The sequence below is a fragment of the Pseudoliparis swirei genome, chromosome 16 (genome assembly GCF_029220125.1).
Source record: "Pseudoliparis swirei isolate HS2019 ecotype Mariana Trench chromosome 16, NWPU_hadal_v1, whole genome shotgun sequence".
In the NCBI taxonomy this organism is placed as follows: domain Eukaryota; kingdom Metazoa; phylum Chordata; class Actinopteri; order Perciformes; family Liparidae; genus Pseudoliparis; species Pseudoliparis swirei.
The window spans coordinates 1985804-2000378 of record NC_079403.1 but is presented as its reverse complement, the minus strand read 5'-3'; the positions used below and the strand labels follow the sequence as shown (position 1 = coordinate 2000378).

Genomic DNA, 14575 nt, shown 5'->3' with positions numbered 1-14575 from the left:
TCAGGACCAGGTAATATGGATCAGGACCAGGTCTGGATCACAGGACCAGGTCTGGATCACAGGACCAGGTATGGATCAGGACCAGGTAATATGGATCAGGACCAGGTCTGGATCACAGGACCAGGTAATATGGATCAGGACCAGGTATGGATCAGGTTCAGGTCATAAATAATAATTAATTCTGACTCATTAACTTTGCTTTGGTTTTTATACAGATTTTTAAATTAACTTTTATATCTTTCTTGGTTTTATTATATATCATATTATTTATATATATATATATAATTGATATAATATATTTTATGAATAAAAAACATATCTAATGATATATATTATTTATAATCTTCAAAATAAATTCAGAAAACTAACAAATGGAAATCAGTAAGAAACAAATAAGATGAACTTACACACGTTAATATTTATAATTGTATGTTTAATTTTGATACGTGGTTTATTTTTGCTTTCATGCTGATGAAGCCAGTTTATTGATTATTGATGCTTTCTAGCCCTGATTGATCGTGTTCTTTATTATTAATATGAATTAATAGTATTCTTGTGAAAGTCTGACTCTGATGAGGGGCCGCCGGACTCGGGGCGTAACCTCGCGATACCCCCCCCCCTCTCTCTCTCCGCGCACGGGTCGATCAAGCGGGTCCATGACGTCGGGAGTCCGGCGGGTCGGTCCCGCACAGGCAGCGCAACTCTCCGGGTCTCCTCACTTCTCACGCCTTCAATTAAAGATTACATTAAATGAATCAGAACAATCAATAAAACAACAACAGCTGGAGCCGCGAAGAGGGATTTAAAAGATACTTTTATTTTGAAAGCGCGTGTTTCTTGTTAATCATCACACCTGGGAAGAAAAAGGATGAGAAGACATTGAATAAGGAGGAGGAGGAGGAGGAGGAGGAGGAGCAGCTCGCGGGACCACAGGAGGAGTAACGGGAGCGGAGCCTCCGGAGGGTTGAAGCTGAAGTTGTGAGAAGCCGGAAGGAGCGGACGGAGCACCCGGCGCGCGCGTTGCTCTGCCGGCTGGACTGAAGCGCGACCCCCTCCCACCCACCCACCTCATCTTCATCACCTTCATCACCACCTGCGCTCCGCTGGATGTAAAACTCTGTTCAGTCTTCTTCGTCCTCCTCTCACAGATTTTAACATTTTTTAAATTTATATTTATTTCCCCCCAAACACTTTTGGTCGCTGCTGCACCGGGCACTGCGCCTCCTCTCCGGGGGAGGTGTCCGCTGTGAGCGGGGCGCGGCGGGCCGGGGCGAGATCAAAGAAGAAGAAGAACAACAACAACAACACACAAAACAAACCGGCAGGAGTTTAACATGTGAGTACGTCTCTGTTCTTATGCGTAAAGCCGGTTTGTGTGTGTGTGAGTGAGTGTGTGTGTGAGTGTGTGAGTGTGTGAGAGTGTGTGTGTGTGTGTGTGTGTGAGGGAGGGGGGGGGACTCACACCTGCGACACCGACTCTGACTCGCTCTCCTCCGGAACACATGTATTTATTCTCTCTCCCTCGCGGCTCTCAGGTCGCTCATTAAATCTGAATTATGAACTCAGCGGATTCACAAACAACTCTCAAGGCCCTGCGCGCTTCGCCCGGCGCGCGCTTCGCCCGGCGCGCGCTTCGCCCGGCGCGCGTTGCCCTGCGCGCGTCGCCCTGTTGTGTGTGTGGGGACCACCGACTCTTTGACGCGGCCGCGTGCCGGTGTTCCGCCTCCAGAGACCCGGGTCCCTCTGTTCCTATGCAACCCCGGGCACGAGCCGAGCCGCCACTCATTAAGCGGCTCTGCTTGTAATATGAGGAACATTTATTTAACATTTATCTAACATTTATTTAACATTTATTTTACAATTATTTAACTGTTCTCCTGTCCTGTGATTTTCTATAGTGCTCAAGAAACATTTAAATTAGGGCTGTGAAACGATTAAAATTTTTAATCGGGTTAATCACAGGTTTCTGTGGATTAATCATGATTAATCACATATTACCGATATTCTCGGTATATTTTGTGAGAGCATAGAGATTTATGACAAAAGACGGATATATACATTTATACAATCTTCTATACAATGGTGCTGCAACTCAGCAGTTTTCTTCCATATGGAACATTAATACATCTTCATCCTAAACAGAATGTTTAACCCTCCTGTTACCTTTCGGATCAATTTGACCACATTCAATGTTTAATGTCGGTGTTCTTTGGGGTCAATTTGACCCCAGGCTGTTTTTCACTGTGTCAAACATATAAGAAATATCAACTTTTTTATTTATTTAAAGGGCTATTTAGGTAGTCAACAAACAAACATAAAGTACCTCAGACTTAAACTTGGGAAGCAATATTAATTCTAATAATTTTCTGGAGGTTTTAATTGCTGGGGTCAAATTGACCACGAGGGTAAAATATGTTAGTAAATGTAAAGGTAACAGGAGGGTTAAACAGAGCATTTTTCTCTTGTTTGTCAACCATTAACTCCACCATGATACAATCTAAAGGTGGACAGATTGACAAGTGACTTTTCTTTTGCTCGGTCCCGATGCGCGCGCACGGAGCTCTGTGGCGCGCCAGACGGAGATCGATAAGTGTTAACGCAACGCGAAGAGACAGAAATGACATGCTGCTGTGGAGATACGATCAACAACAGACGTTTAGTTTAATAAAGAACAAAGACGTGCTCTAGAGAACATGTCAGGGGGCGGGCCAATCTCTTTAATGTCATGCGATCTACCGACACTACGCCGCGATCGACTGGCAGGTCGCGATCGACGTGTTGAGACCCTGATCTACAGGAAGTAAAAGTCGTCACAAGGTTTCCGGAGGTGAACCTGCGGAAGGATCATTACCGATGAACAGACCGTCTGCATGAGAGCGGACAGAGTTCAGATTGAAGTGGTGGATTGGAAGCTCATTTTGCAAGTGACTTTTTTTTCGTCCCGACGACCAACAACAGACGGATTGGAAGCTCATTCTGCGCATGCGTTAAATGCGTAAAAAAACAAAAACTAGTTAAACCTGTAATTTAATTAACTGAGTTAACGCGTTATTTTTCACAGCACTAATTTAAATATATTCTTTATCCTTCATTGCCGACTTTAATATTTGATGTGATGATGATGGTGGTGAAGATGATGATGATGATGTCATCGTTTTACGCTGTTTTAGCATCAAATGTTTCGTGACTCCAGGAACGAATATAAATATTTAAATATCGTCTGATTCTCGACTCAGAACGTCGCTCATGTAGATTTGGTCGGCGGAGGAGTTTCCTGGTGACCTTTGACCTTCAGGCTTCTGGACGGTTCCCTCGACACAGCTGGTGAAAGACTCTTTATTTAAATGTCTCACTGTGAGCCTTCAAAAGAAGACGAGTGGACACTGAAGTGTCCTTGACGGCCATCCTCGAGCTGTTGACTCGACCTCTGACCTTCATGTGTTAAAGCTGCATTCTCTCTCCTGACCACCAGGGGACGACTCCTCTGGTTGTATAGAAGTCTTCATATGTTGACCCTATAATCAATATGAAGTGGTGAAGTGTCATCAACTAAACTTTACACGTTCATTCATGAATATATGAAGCAGCTTCCTGCAGAGTGGGTTGTTTACCGGCCACTCAGCCTCATTTATACACATTTATTAATACAAACGTGGAGAAATAAATGTTTTTATGTGTGCATTTTCTACCTGTGAGGCGAGACTACTGACTACTTGGATCCTGCTAAGTGTCTTCTTTAAATTAGTTTATCTGCTGAGTTACTGTTGTATTTGTTGTTTGGAGCTGCTGGATTGTTGGTCTGTGCTGTTTTAGGATTTGTTTGGTCGAGAGGTGTGTCCTGATTACTGACACCTGAATCTTCACTGATAGGACGAGCGCTCATCACCTGGGGTGGTGTCAACGCGGCTGGAGGTAATTGGCACCAACTTGGGCTCATAACCGGATCGGGTCTTTAGCGTCAGCTGTAGCGTCATCGGACGAAGACTCGGAGGACAAAGACATAGAAGTCTTCCGTTGGAGTCGAGACTCGGAGGACAAAGACATAGGAGTCTTCCCTTGGAGTCGAGACTCGGAGGACAAAGACATAGGAGTCTTCCGTTGGAGTCGAGACTCGGAGGACAAAGACATAGGAGTCTTCCGTTGGAGTCGAGACTCGGAGGACAAAGACATAGGAGTCTTCCCTTGGAGTCGAGACTCGGAGGACAAAGACATGGGAGTCTTCCGTTGGAGTCGAGACTCGGAGGACAAAGACATAGGAGTCTTCCGTTGGAGTCGAGACTCGGAGGACAAAGACATAGGAGTCTTCCCTTGGAGTCGAGACTGGGAGGAGAAAGACATAGGAGTCTTCCGTTGGAGTCGAGACTGGGAGGACAAAGACATAGGAGTCTTCCGTTGGAGTCGAGACTGGGAGGACAAAGACATAGGAGTCTTCCGTTGGAGTCGAGACTCGGAGGACAAAGACATAGGAGTCTTCCGTTGGAGTCGAGACTGGGAGGACAAAGACATAGGAGTCTTCCGTTGGAGTCGAGACTGGGAGGACAAAGACATAGGAGTCTTCCGTTGGAGTCGAGACTCGGAGGACAAAGACATAGGAGTCTTCCGTTGGAGTCGAGACTGGAGGACAAAGACATGGGAGTCTTCCCTTGGAGTCGAGACTCGGAGGACAAAGACATAGGAGTCTTCCCTTGGAGGACAAAGACATAGGAGTCTTCCGTTGGAGTCGAGACTCGGAGGACAAAGACATAGGAGTCTTCCGTTGGAGTCGAGACTCGGAGGACAAAGACATAGGAGTCTTCCGTTGGAGTCGAGACTCGGAGGACAAAGACATAGGAGTCTTCCGTTGGAGTCGAGACTCGGAGGACAAAGACATAGGAGTCTTCCCTTGGAGTCGAGACTCGGAGGACAAAGACATGGGAGTCTTCCGTTGGAGTCGAGACTCGGAGGACAAAGACATAGGAGTCTTCCGTTGGAGTGGAGACTCGGAGGACAAAGACATGGGAGTCTTCCGTTGGAGTCGAGACTCGGAGGACAAAGACATAGGAGTCTTCCCTTGGAGTCGAGACTCGGAGGACAAAGACATAGGAGTCTTCCGTTGGAGTCGAGACTCGGAGGACAAAGACATAGGAGTCTTCCCTTGGAGTCAAGACTCGGAGGACAAAGACATAGAAGTCTTCCGTTGGAGTCGAGACTCGGAGGACAAAGACATAGAAGTCTTCCGTTGGAGTCGAGACTCGGAGGACAAAGACATAGGAGTCTTCCGTTGGAGTCGAGACTCGGAGGACAAAGACATAGAAGTCTTCCGTTGGAGTCGAGACTCGGAGGACAAAGACATAGGAGTCTTCCGTTGGAGTCGAGACTCGGAGGACAAAGACATAGAAGTCTTCCGTTGGAGTCGAGACTCGGAGGACAAAGACATAGGAGTCTTCCGTTGGAGTCGAGACTCGGAGGACAAAGACATAGGAGTCTTCCCTTGGAGTCAAGACTCGGAGGACAAAGACATAGGAGTCTTCCGTTGGAGTCGAGACTCGGAGGACAAAGACATAGGAGTCTTCCGTTGGAGTCGAGACTCGGAGGACAAAGACATGGGAGTCTTCCGTTGGAGTCGAGACTCGGAGGACAAAGACGTTGGAGTCTTCGTGGGTGGCTGTGTATTCTACCATTTTGTGAATATGTGTGTCTTTTCCATACCTGTGCGTATCTCTACTCGTAGTTACTATAGGACTCGTTCATTCATGTACCGGAACCCCTCCTCGGTTATCCTTCCTACCCGTTCTACTCACACCCAGCACCTGGTCACAGGAGGCCTCTGGAACTGTCAGTCAGCCAACCGCAAGGCCGGTTTCATCTCTGGCTTTGCCATGGAGCAGTCGCTTGACTTCCTGGCTCTCACTGAGACCTGGATCACAGCAGAGAACACGTCTACCCCGGCTGCTCTCTCCTCGGCCTTCTCCTTCAGCCACACACCCAGACCCTCTGGTCGGGGTGGAGCTACAGGTTTACTCATCTCACCCACATGGTGTTTCGCTCACTACCCGCTTCCACTCTTTATCCCACTGACTTTTGAGTTTCATGATGTGACCGTTACTCATCCGGTTCAACTACACATTGTTGTTCTCTACCGTCCCCCTGGTTCTTTGGGAGATTTCTTGGAAGAGCTAGACGCCCTCCTGTCGAACTTCTCGGAACACGGCCCCCCGCTCATCCTCCTGGGTGACTTTAACATCCAGACAGAGAAGTCATGTGATCTCTTACTGTCTTCCTTTGACCTCTCACTCAGTCCCTCCCCTCCCACTCACAAAGCCGGCAACCGCCTTGACTACATGTCCACTAGAAGCTGCTCTACCTCTAACCTCACTGTGACTCCTCTCCATGTCTCTGACCACTTCTTCATCTCTTACTCTCTCTCGCTCTCTGGTACTGATGACCCACCCATATCTACAGACTCTGCACCTGTACGCCGCAACATTCGCACCCTCTGCCCCTCCTCTCTGGCCTCCTCTGTCCCTCCTCCCTGGCCTCCTCTGGCCTCCTCTGTCCTCCTCTCTGGCCTCCTCTGTCCCTCCTCTCTGGCCTCCTCTGTCCCTCCTCTCTGGCCTCCTCTGTCCTCCTCTCTGGCCTCCTCTGTCCCTCCTCTCTGGCCTCCTCTGTCCTCCTCTCTGGCCTCCTCTGTCCCTCCTCTCTGGCCTCCTCTGTCCCTCCTCTCTGGCCTCCTCTGGCCTCCTCTGTCCTCCTCCCTGGCCTCCTCTGGCCTCCTCTCTGGCCTCCTCTCTGGCCTCCTCTGTCCCTCCTCTCTGGCCTCCTCTGTCCTATCTGCTCTCCCCTCAACTGACTGCTTCTCACTCATGCAGCCTAACTCTGCCGCAGACACTCCTCTCTTCCCTGTCTTCATCTCTTGATTCTCTTTGTCCTTTTAAGACACGACCGGTTCGGAAATCCTCTCCGGCTCCGTGGTTGTCGGACTCGGTGCGCGCCGAGAGAGCCACCCTGCGAGCGACGGAAAGAAAATGGCGAAAAACGAATCAAGCGGAAGACTTGCTCTTCTATCAATCTCTTCTCTCCTCCTTCTCTTCCTCTATCTGCAGCCAAAAGCTCGTTCTACCTGACCAAAATTCAGTCTTCCTTCTCTAACCCCAAAAAACTCTTCTCTATCTTTTCCAACCTCCTTGACCCCCCCTGTCCCCCTCCTCCTTCCACCCTTCTGCCACTTTGTCGACTACTTTACAAACAAGATAGACGACATACGCTCCTCCTTTACTCATCCATCTTCTATCACCTCACCAACACTAACTTCTTCATCCCCCTCTCTTTCCTCTTTCACCCCCCTGTCTCCCAATCAAGTTCTTAGCTTGGTGACCTCCGCCCGACCGACCACCTGCGCCCTTGACCCCGTCCCGTCTCCCATTCTCCAGGCTATTGCTCCTGACCTTCTGACCTTCCTCACCCATCTTATTAACAGCTCCCTCTCAACTGGCTGTTTCCCTCTGAAGGAGGCGAGAGTCAACCCTCTCCTGAAGAAACCCACGCTTGACCCGTCTGAAGTCAGCAACTACAGACCGGTCTCTCTTCTTCCTTTTCTCTCCAAAACTCTGGAGCGAGCTATCTTGAGCCAAGTGTCCTCCTATCTCCACAGTAACAGCCTTCTTGACCCTCACCAGTCTGGATTCAAGGCCGGCCACTCGACAGAGACTGCCCTCCTGAGCAGCTTCACACTGCTAGAGCAGCCTCTCTCTCCTCTGTCCTTATCCTTCTAGACCTTTCTGCAGCATTTGACACCGTGAACCACCAGATCCTTATCTCTTCTCTTCAGGACCTGGGGATCTCAGGCACTGCACTCGCTCTTTTCTCTTCCTACCTTAAAGACCGCACCTACCGGGTAACTTGGAGAGGATCTGTGTCTGATCCTTGTCCTCTCACTACTGGGGTCCCTCAAGGCTCCGTCCTGGGTCCCCTCCTCTTCCTCTCACTACTGGGGTTCCTCAAGGCTCCGTCCTGGGTCCCCTCCTCTTCCTCTCACTACTGAGGTCCCTCAAGGCTCCGTCCTGGGTCCCCTCCTCTTCCTCTCACTACTGAGGTCCCTCAAGGCTCCGTCCTGGGTCCCCTCCTCTTCCTCTCACTACTGGGGTCCCTCAAGGCTCCGTCCTGGGTCCCCTCCTCTTCCTCTCACTACTGGGGTCCCTCAAGGCTCCGTCCTGGGTCCCCTCCTCTTCCTCTCACTACTGAGGTCCCTCAAGGCTCCGTCCTGGGTCCCCTCCTCTTCCTCTCACTACTGAGGTCCCTCAAGGCTCCGTCCTGGGTCCCCTCCTCTTCCTCTCACTACTGGGGTCCCTCAAGGCTCCGTCCTGGGTCCCCTCCTCTTCCTCTCACTACTGGGGTCCCTCAAGGCTCCGTCCTGGGTCCCCTCCTCTTCCTCTCACTACTGAGGTCCCTCAAGGCTCCGTCCTGGGTCCCCTCCTCTTCCTCTCACTACTGAGGTCCCTCAAGGCTCCGTCCTGGGTCCCCTCCTCTTCCTCTCACTACTGAGGTCCCTCAAGGCTCCGTCCTGGGTCCCCTCCTCTTCCTCTCACTACTGGGGTTCCTCAAGGCTCCATCCTGGGTCCCCTTCTCTTCTCTCTGTACACAAATTCTCTCGGCTCTGTCATTCGTTCGCATGGCTTCTCCTACCATAGCTATGCTGATGACACCCAACTGATCTTCTCGTTTCCACCGTCCGAAACACAGGTGGCGGCGCGAATCTCTGCCTGTCTGACCGACATCTCTCAGTGGATGTCTGCTCACCACCTGAAGATCAACCCTGACAAGACCGAGCTACTATTCCTTCCAGGGAAAGGCTCCCCCACCCACGACCTGACTATCACCTTCAACAGCTCTGTGTTGGCCCCTACCCTGACTGCCAGGAACCTCGGGGTGACACTCGACAGTCAACTCTCCCTGACGGCCAACATCGCTGCGACGACGCGTTCCTGTAGGTACATGCTGCACAACATCAGGAGAATACGTCCTCTTCTTACTCAGAAGGCGGCACAGGTTCTGGTCCAGGCTCTGGTCATTTCACGCCTTGACTACTGCAACTTCCTCCTGGCTGGTCTACCCGCTAAGGCCATCCGACCTCTGCAGCTCATCCAGAATGCAGCAGCTCGACTGGTCTTCAGCCTCCCGAAATTCACCCACACCACTCCGCTCCTCCGATCTCTCCACTGGTTACCGGTGGCTGCCCGCATCCGCTTCAAAACACTGGTTCTGGCGTACCATGCTCTGAACGGATCGGGCCCCGTCTACATCCGGGATATGGTCACACCGTACACCCCGGCACGTTCGCTCCGCTCGGCAACAGCCAATCGTCTTGTGCCTCCTGCACCTCGAGCTAATCACTCTACATCCAGACTGTTGCTGTCCTGCTCCTCAGTGGTGGAACGAGCTCCCCACTGACATCAGGACAGCAGGAAGTCTCTACATCTTCCGCCTGAGACTGAAAACACATCTTTTCCGACTATATCTGGATTAAAACACAGGTTTGCACTTCAGTGGCACTGGGATGGCACTTATTGTGGTGCTTTTGTGGTTCGACTGAGTTGAGGAAGTGTTGCTTCCTGTGTTCTTGTTGTTCTTGGTTTGTACTCTAGGTTGAAATGCACTTATTGGAAGTCGCTTTGGATAAAAGCGTCTGCTAAATGACATGTAATGTAATGTAATGTAACCAGTGTTTTAGCGGTAACGAGCGTGTAACGAAGTATTTTTTAAAATCAACTAACGCAGTTACAGTTACTGAAATTTAAATGAGTTCGTTACTCGCGTTACTCTCTTTTGTGAAAAATGAACACTTGCAGACAAGAAGACAAGCTAGGCTACTTTAGCTGCTTCTGATCTGACATCGCAGGACCTTGGTGGCGCAATGATATTGTAACGTCTCGGACGTTATGTCACTGATGACACGGAGACGGGGCGACGTTATTATTCCTCCCTTTATTGGGCATTCACCAACACAGACAGCTGCTCCTCTCGGCTCAGCAGCTCGAACATCAACGGTACCCGTCAACCACCCTTAACTTCCGTTTTCCGGGAGGTTAACCCCGCCTCCCCTCTACTCCGCCAATCACAGGCCCGCCCCCTCGACCAGCATCACGGTGCCACACTGTGATTGACAGCCACTTCCAGTGTTGCCAGGTCCGCGGTTTTCCCGCGGAATTGGGCTACTTTTGAAGTGTTGCCGCTGGTTGAATTTTTTATCCTCTGGTTCGGGTAGACCTATTTTGCATGCAAATTACATGAATATCTTTAAATAAAAATCCATATTTTAAATGAAATAATTTATTTATACCCAAATCCTACCAAACTGACTCCAGATCAGCACGTACACGCCGACACATCCGCGCACACAGGTGAGCACCCCCCCCCCTCAATTATATGCAGCACCTCAAGGCACCTTTGTTTTCTCTTTTAATTAGTGTTAATACTGTAGGCCAATCACTTTTATTTCATTGGGCCTAATGTGGTATTTTAAAAAAACTGTTAAATGACTGAGACAGTTATTTTGTATTAAGTTAATTATTAAAAGGGTCTTTTGTACGACTGCTTGATTTGAAGGCCTGTTGCCCTGTTGATTGCAATAAATAGGTCAACAACATATGTTTATTGTGTTTGACTGTTCAGTACTGTTCATTACATTAAAAAAGCAGACATAAAAGTAACTTAAAAGTTACTTTCCCGAGTAACTAATTACTTTTGATATACAGTAACTAGTAAAGTAATTAAATTACTTTTAAACGAGGTAACTAGTAACTATAACTAATTACTAATTTTCAGTAACTTGCCCAACACTGAATGTAACAAACGTGGAGAAATAAATGTTCTTATGTCACTTATGAAGTGAAACAAACAGATATCATGAATATACTCCGATACCTTCGACTCATATTTCAACAAAATAAAAGAAGAATTTTGCCAAAAGTTCAGATTGGTGTTTCTGGAAATGTTCCGAAATTATTACACAATTAATCTTATAAAGTCTAAAGTTTCACATTTCACAACATTCTTAGAAAAGCTTGATGGGAAACGTGATTTGTGTTAAAGTTCAAGCAGCTGCTGTGTCAACACCTCAAAACATGACAGCAGGTGTGTGTGTGTGTGTGTGTGTGTGCACCCCTCACAGTGCTGTGTGTTCATGAAGCAGCAGCTTTGACCTTTCCCTGTAAACGGCGTTGAGGCGAGCAGCCGCTCGGCGCCCCGACGTCTGGAAGCAGCTTTTCATCTGCAACCTTTTGTGTCGCCGTCTTCGTGTGAAACCCGAGCGCCGCCGGGGCCTCCTGAAGCCAGCTTTACGTTGTAGCGTTACGTTGTAGCGTTACGTTGTAGCGTTATATTGTAGCGTTACATTGTAGCGTTACATTGTAGCTTTACGTTGTAGTTACGTTGTAGCTTTACGTTGTAGCTTTACATTGTAGCGTTATGTTGTAGCGTTACGTTGTAGCTTCACGTTGTAGCTTTACGTTGTAGCTACATTGTAGCGTTACGTTGTAGTATTACATTGTAGTGTTATGTTGTAGCGTTATGTTGTAGTTACATTGTAGAGTTACATTGTAGAGTTACGTTGTAGCTTTATGTTGTAGTTACGTTGTAGCGTTATGTTGTAGCGTTATGTTGTAGCGTTACATTGTAGCTTTACATTGTAGCTTTATGTTGTAGCGTTACGTTGTAGCGTTACGTTGTAGCGTTACGTTGTAGCATTACATTGTAGAGTTACATTGTAGAGTTACGTTGTAGCTTTACGTTGTAGTTACATTGTAGCTTTATGTTGTAGCTTTATGTTGTAGTTACGTTGTAGCGTTATGTTGTAGCGTTATGTTGTAGCGTTACATTGTAGCGTTACGTTGTAGCGTTACATTGTAGCGTTACGTTGTAGCGTTACGTTGTAGCGTTACATTGTAGCGTTACGTTGTAGTTACATTGTAGCGTTACGTTGTAGTTACATTGTAGCGTTATGTTGTAGCGTTACGTTGTAGCATTACGTTGCAGCGTTACATTGTAGCGTTACGTTGTAGCGTTACGTTGTAGCTTTACGTTGTAGTTACGTTGTAGCGTTACGTTGTAGCTTTACGTTGTCGCGTTACGTTGTAGTTGCATTGTAGTTACGTTGTAGCGTTACGTTGTAGCGTTATGTTGTAGTTGCATTGTAGTTACGTTGTAGCGTTACGTTGTAGTTGCGTTGTAGCGTTGGTGACTGAGGGAACGACCTCAGCTGGTCACCTGACCTCAGCGATGACTCAGCGTCTTCAGTCTCTTCATCTCTTTGATCCTCTCCCTGAGAACTTGGAGCCCGCTGACACTTTAATTATCTGTTATTCTTCTTCCTCTTAAAAGTGATGCCTTCTCTCCTTCCCTCAACAGTCTCCTTCAAGGAGACGAGTCAGCAGAGCTTTGGGATCGTCCACTGAACCAAAAGGATTTTTCATTAATCGCTCATTGAGTTTCAACATACTTTGTTCACGTCATACAGAAGAAGACATTCACGAGTTCTTATTTATACTTTGAAGTGTCGCGCTAGAAAAGATGAAAACTCATCTGACAGATTAGAAAATACATCAGTATAGAAATACACTTCATTTAAATGACTGTTGCCTCGAGAAGAGACGAGGAAAGGAATCAAGGAGTCACAAATCTGAGATTTGTCCTTAATCGCTACGTTGTCGCTGAGGTGTTGTACTGTTGCATTATGGGTAAGACGTAAAGTGAAAAGCCACAGGAAGAAAAGCTCCAAAGCCTCTTCAGCTGGACTTCACCGTGACTCCTCCCCCAACCCGCCCAGCGGCCGACGGCGAGGAGGTCACGGGGTCACGGCGTGTTGTCGTCAGGTGTGTGATGGAGAGGTGTACAAGAATACCCCATCTTTTCATGAGCGAGCGTGTGTGTGTGTGTGTGTGTCTGTGTGTGTGTCTGTGTGTGTGTGTATGTCTGTGTGTCTGTGTGTGTGTGTCTGTGTGTGTGTCTGTGTGTGTCTGTGTGTCTGTCTGTGTGTGTCTGTCTGTGTGTGTGTGTGTGTGTGTGTCTGTCTGTGTGTATGTGTGTGTCTGTGTGTCTGTGTGTGTGTGTCTGTGTGTGTCTGTCTGTGTGTGTGTGTGTCTGTGTGTGTGTCTGTGTGTCTGTGTGTGTCTGTGTGTGTATGTCTGTGTGTGTCTGTGTGTGTCTGTCTGTGTGTGTCTGTGTGTGTGTGTGTCTGTCCATGTGTCTCTGTGTGTGTGTCTATGTGTCTGTGTGTGTGTCTGTGTGTCTGTGTGTGTCTGTGTCTGTGTGTCTGTCTGTGTGTCTGTCTGTGTCTGTGTCTGTCTGTGTGTGTCTGTCTGTGTCTGTGTGTGTCTGTCTGTGTGTGTCTGTGTGTGTGTCTGTCTGTGTGTGTCTGTGTGTGTCTGTCTGTGTGTGTCTGTGTGTGTGTGTCTGTGTGTGTGTGTATGTCTGTGTGTCTGTGTCTGTGTATGTCTGTGTGTGTCTGTGTGTCTGTGTGTGTGTCTGTGTGTCTGTCCGTGTGTCTCTGTGTGTGTGTGTGTATGTGTCTGTGTGTGTGTCTGTCTGTGTGTCTGTGTGTGTCTGTGTGTGTCTGTCTGTGTGTGTCTGTGTGTGTGTGTCTGTGTGTGTCTGTCTGTGTGTGTCTGTCTGTGTGTGTGCGTGTGTGTGTGTGCGTGTGTCTGTGTGTGTGTGTCTGTGTGTGTCTGTGTGTGTTTTATTGCCTCCGAGGTGCAGGGCAGTGTTATCAATCACACTCCGGATGTGTCTGCTTCTCAATCGTCACAACAACAAAAAATCATCCGTCTCTCTCGTAGATTTTTAGTTTTCACCGCCCCCCCCCCCCCCACCACCTCACACCTCGTATCCGTGGCAACCCCCGGCGGAGTCATTCTCTTCGCGTCTCGTCGTAAACGATTTGGGACGAAGTGGCTCGTGTTTGTTGTGATTTCTGCCTCTGAGACTTCGCTGACCCTCGATAATAACGATAAGAGAGCTCATTAAATAGTTTGAGGGATGAGGCGACCAAACTTTTTAATTGTGGGACGGAAACAGAACAAAGACAAACAAATATGTGTATTTAAATATATATATATATCAACGTATTTCAGACCAAACGAGCAACAACACCTCGTGGGATTGAAAAGTTAAAAAAAGAGTTTAAAACATGTTATTAAAATTATTATTATTTAAATCATTATTATTTAACTCAACATTTCACATTAGTCTTTTTAATTAAATTAAAATAAAAAACGGCCAAATATCGGTTTTTGTGTCGTAACTTGAAGGAATTTGATTTGTGATTCATTATTTATTTATTTTCGATAAAAGTTGACACACACACACACAGAAGTTGTTTAGTGTCCCTTTGAAGTTGTTTAGTGTCTCTTTGAAGTTGTTTAGTGTCTCTTTGAAATTGTTTAGTGTCTCTTTGAAGTTGTTTAGTGTCTCTTTGAAGTTGTTTGAGTCTCTTGAAGTTGTTTTGACTCTGAAGAAGTTTGAGTCTCTTTGAGGTTGTTTTGAGTCTCTTTACACTTTGGGCTCCTGGTTCTGTGTCTTTCACCGTCTCCGCTCTCCTCTCCTA

The 14575-nt window shown here is 47.7% G+C and overlaps 1 protein-coding gene across 1 annotated transcript in view; it reads left to right on the top strand.

The window, feature by feature from the left end:
- The first annotated feature begins 717 nt into the window (after positions 1-717).
- LOC130206581 (sodium channel protein type 4 subunit alpha-like) overlaps positions 718-14575 on the top strand; it is a 187232-nt gene continuing 173374 nt past the window's right edge. Inside the window, exon 1 of the mRNA XM_056434624.1 lies at positions 718-1336. The gene's annotated coding sequence lies outside the window, so the exon portion shown is untranslated. The remainder of the gene's footprint in view (positions 1337-14575) is intronic.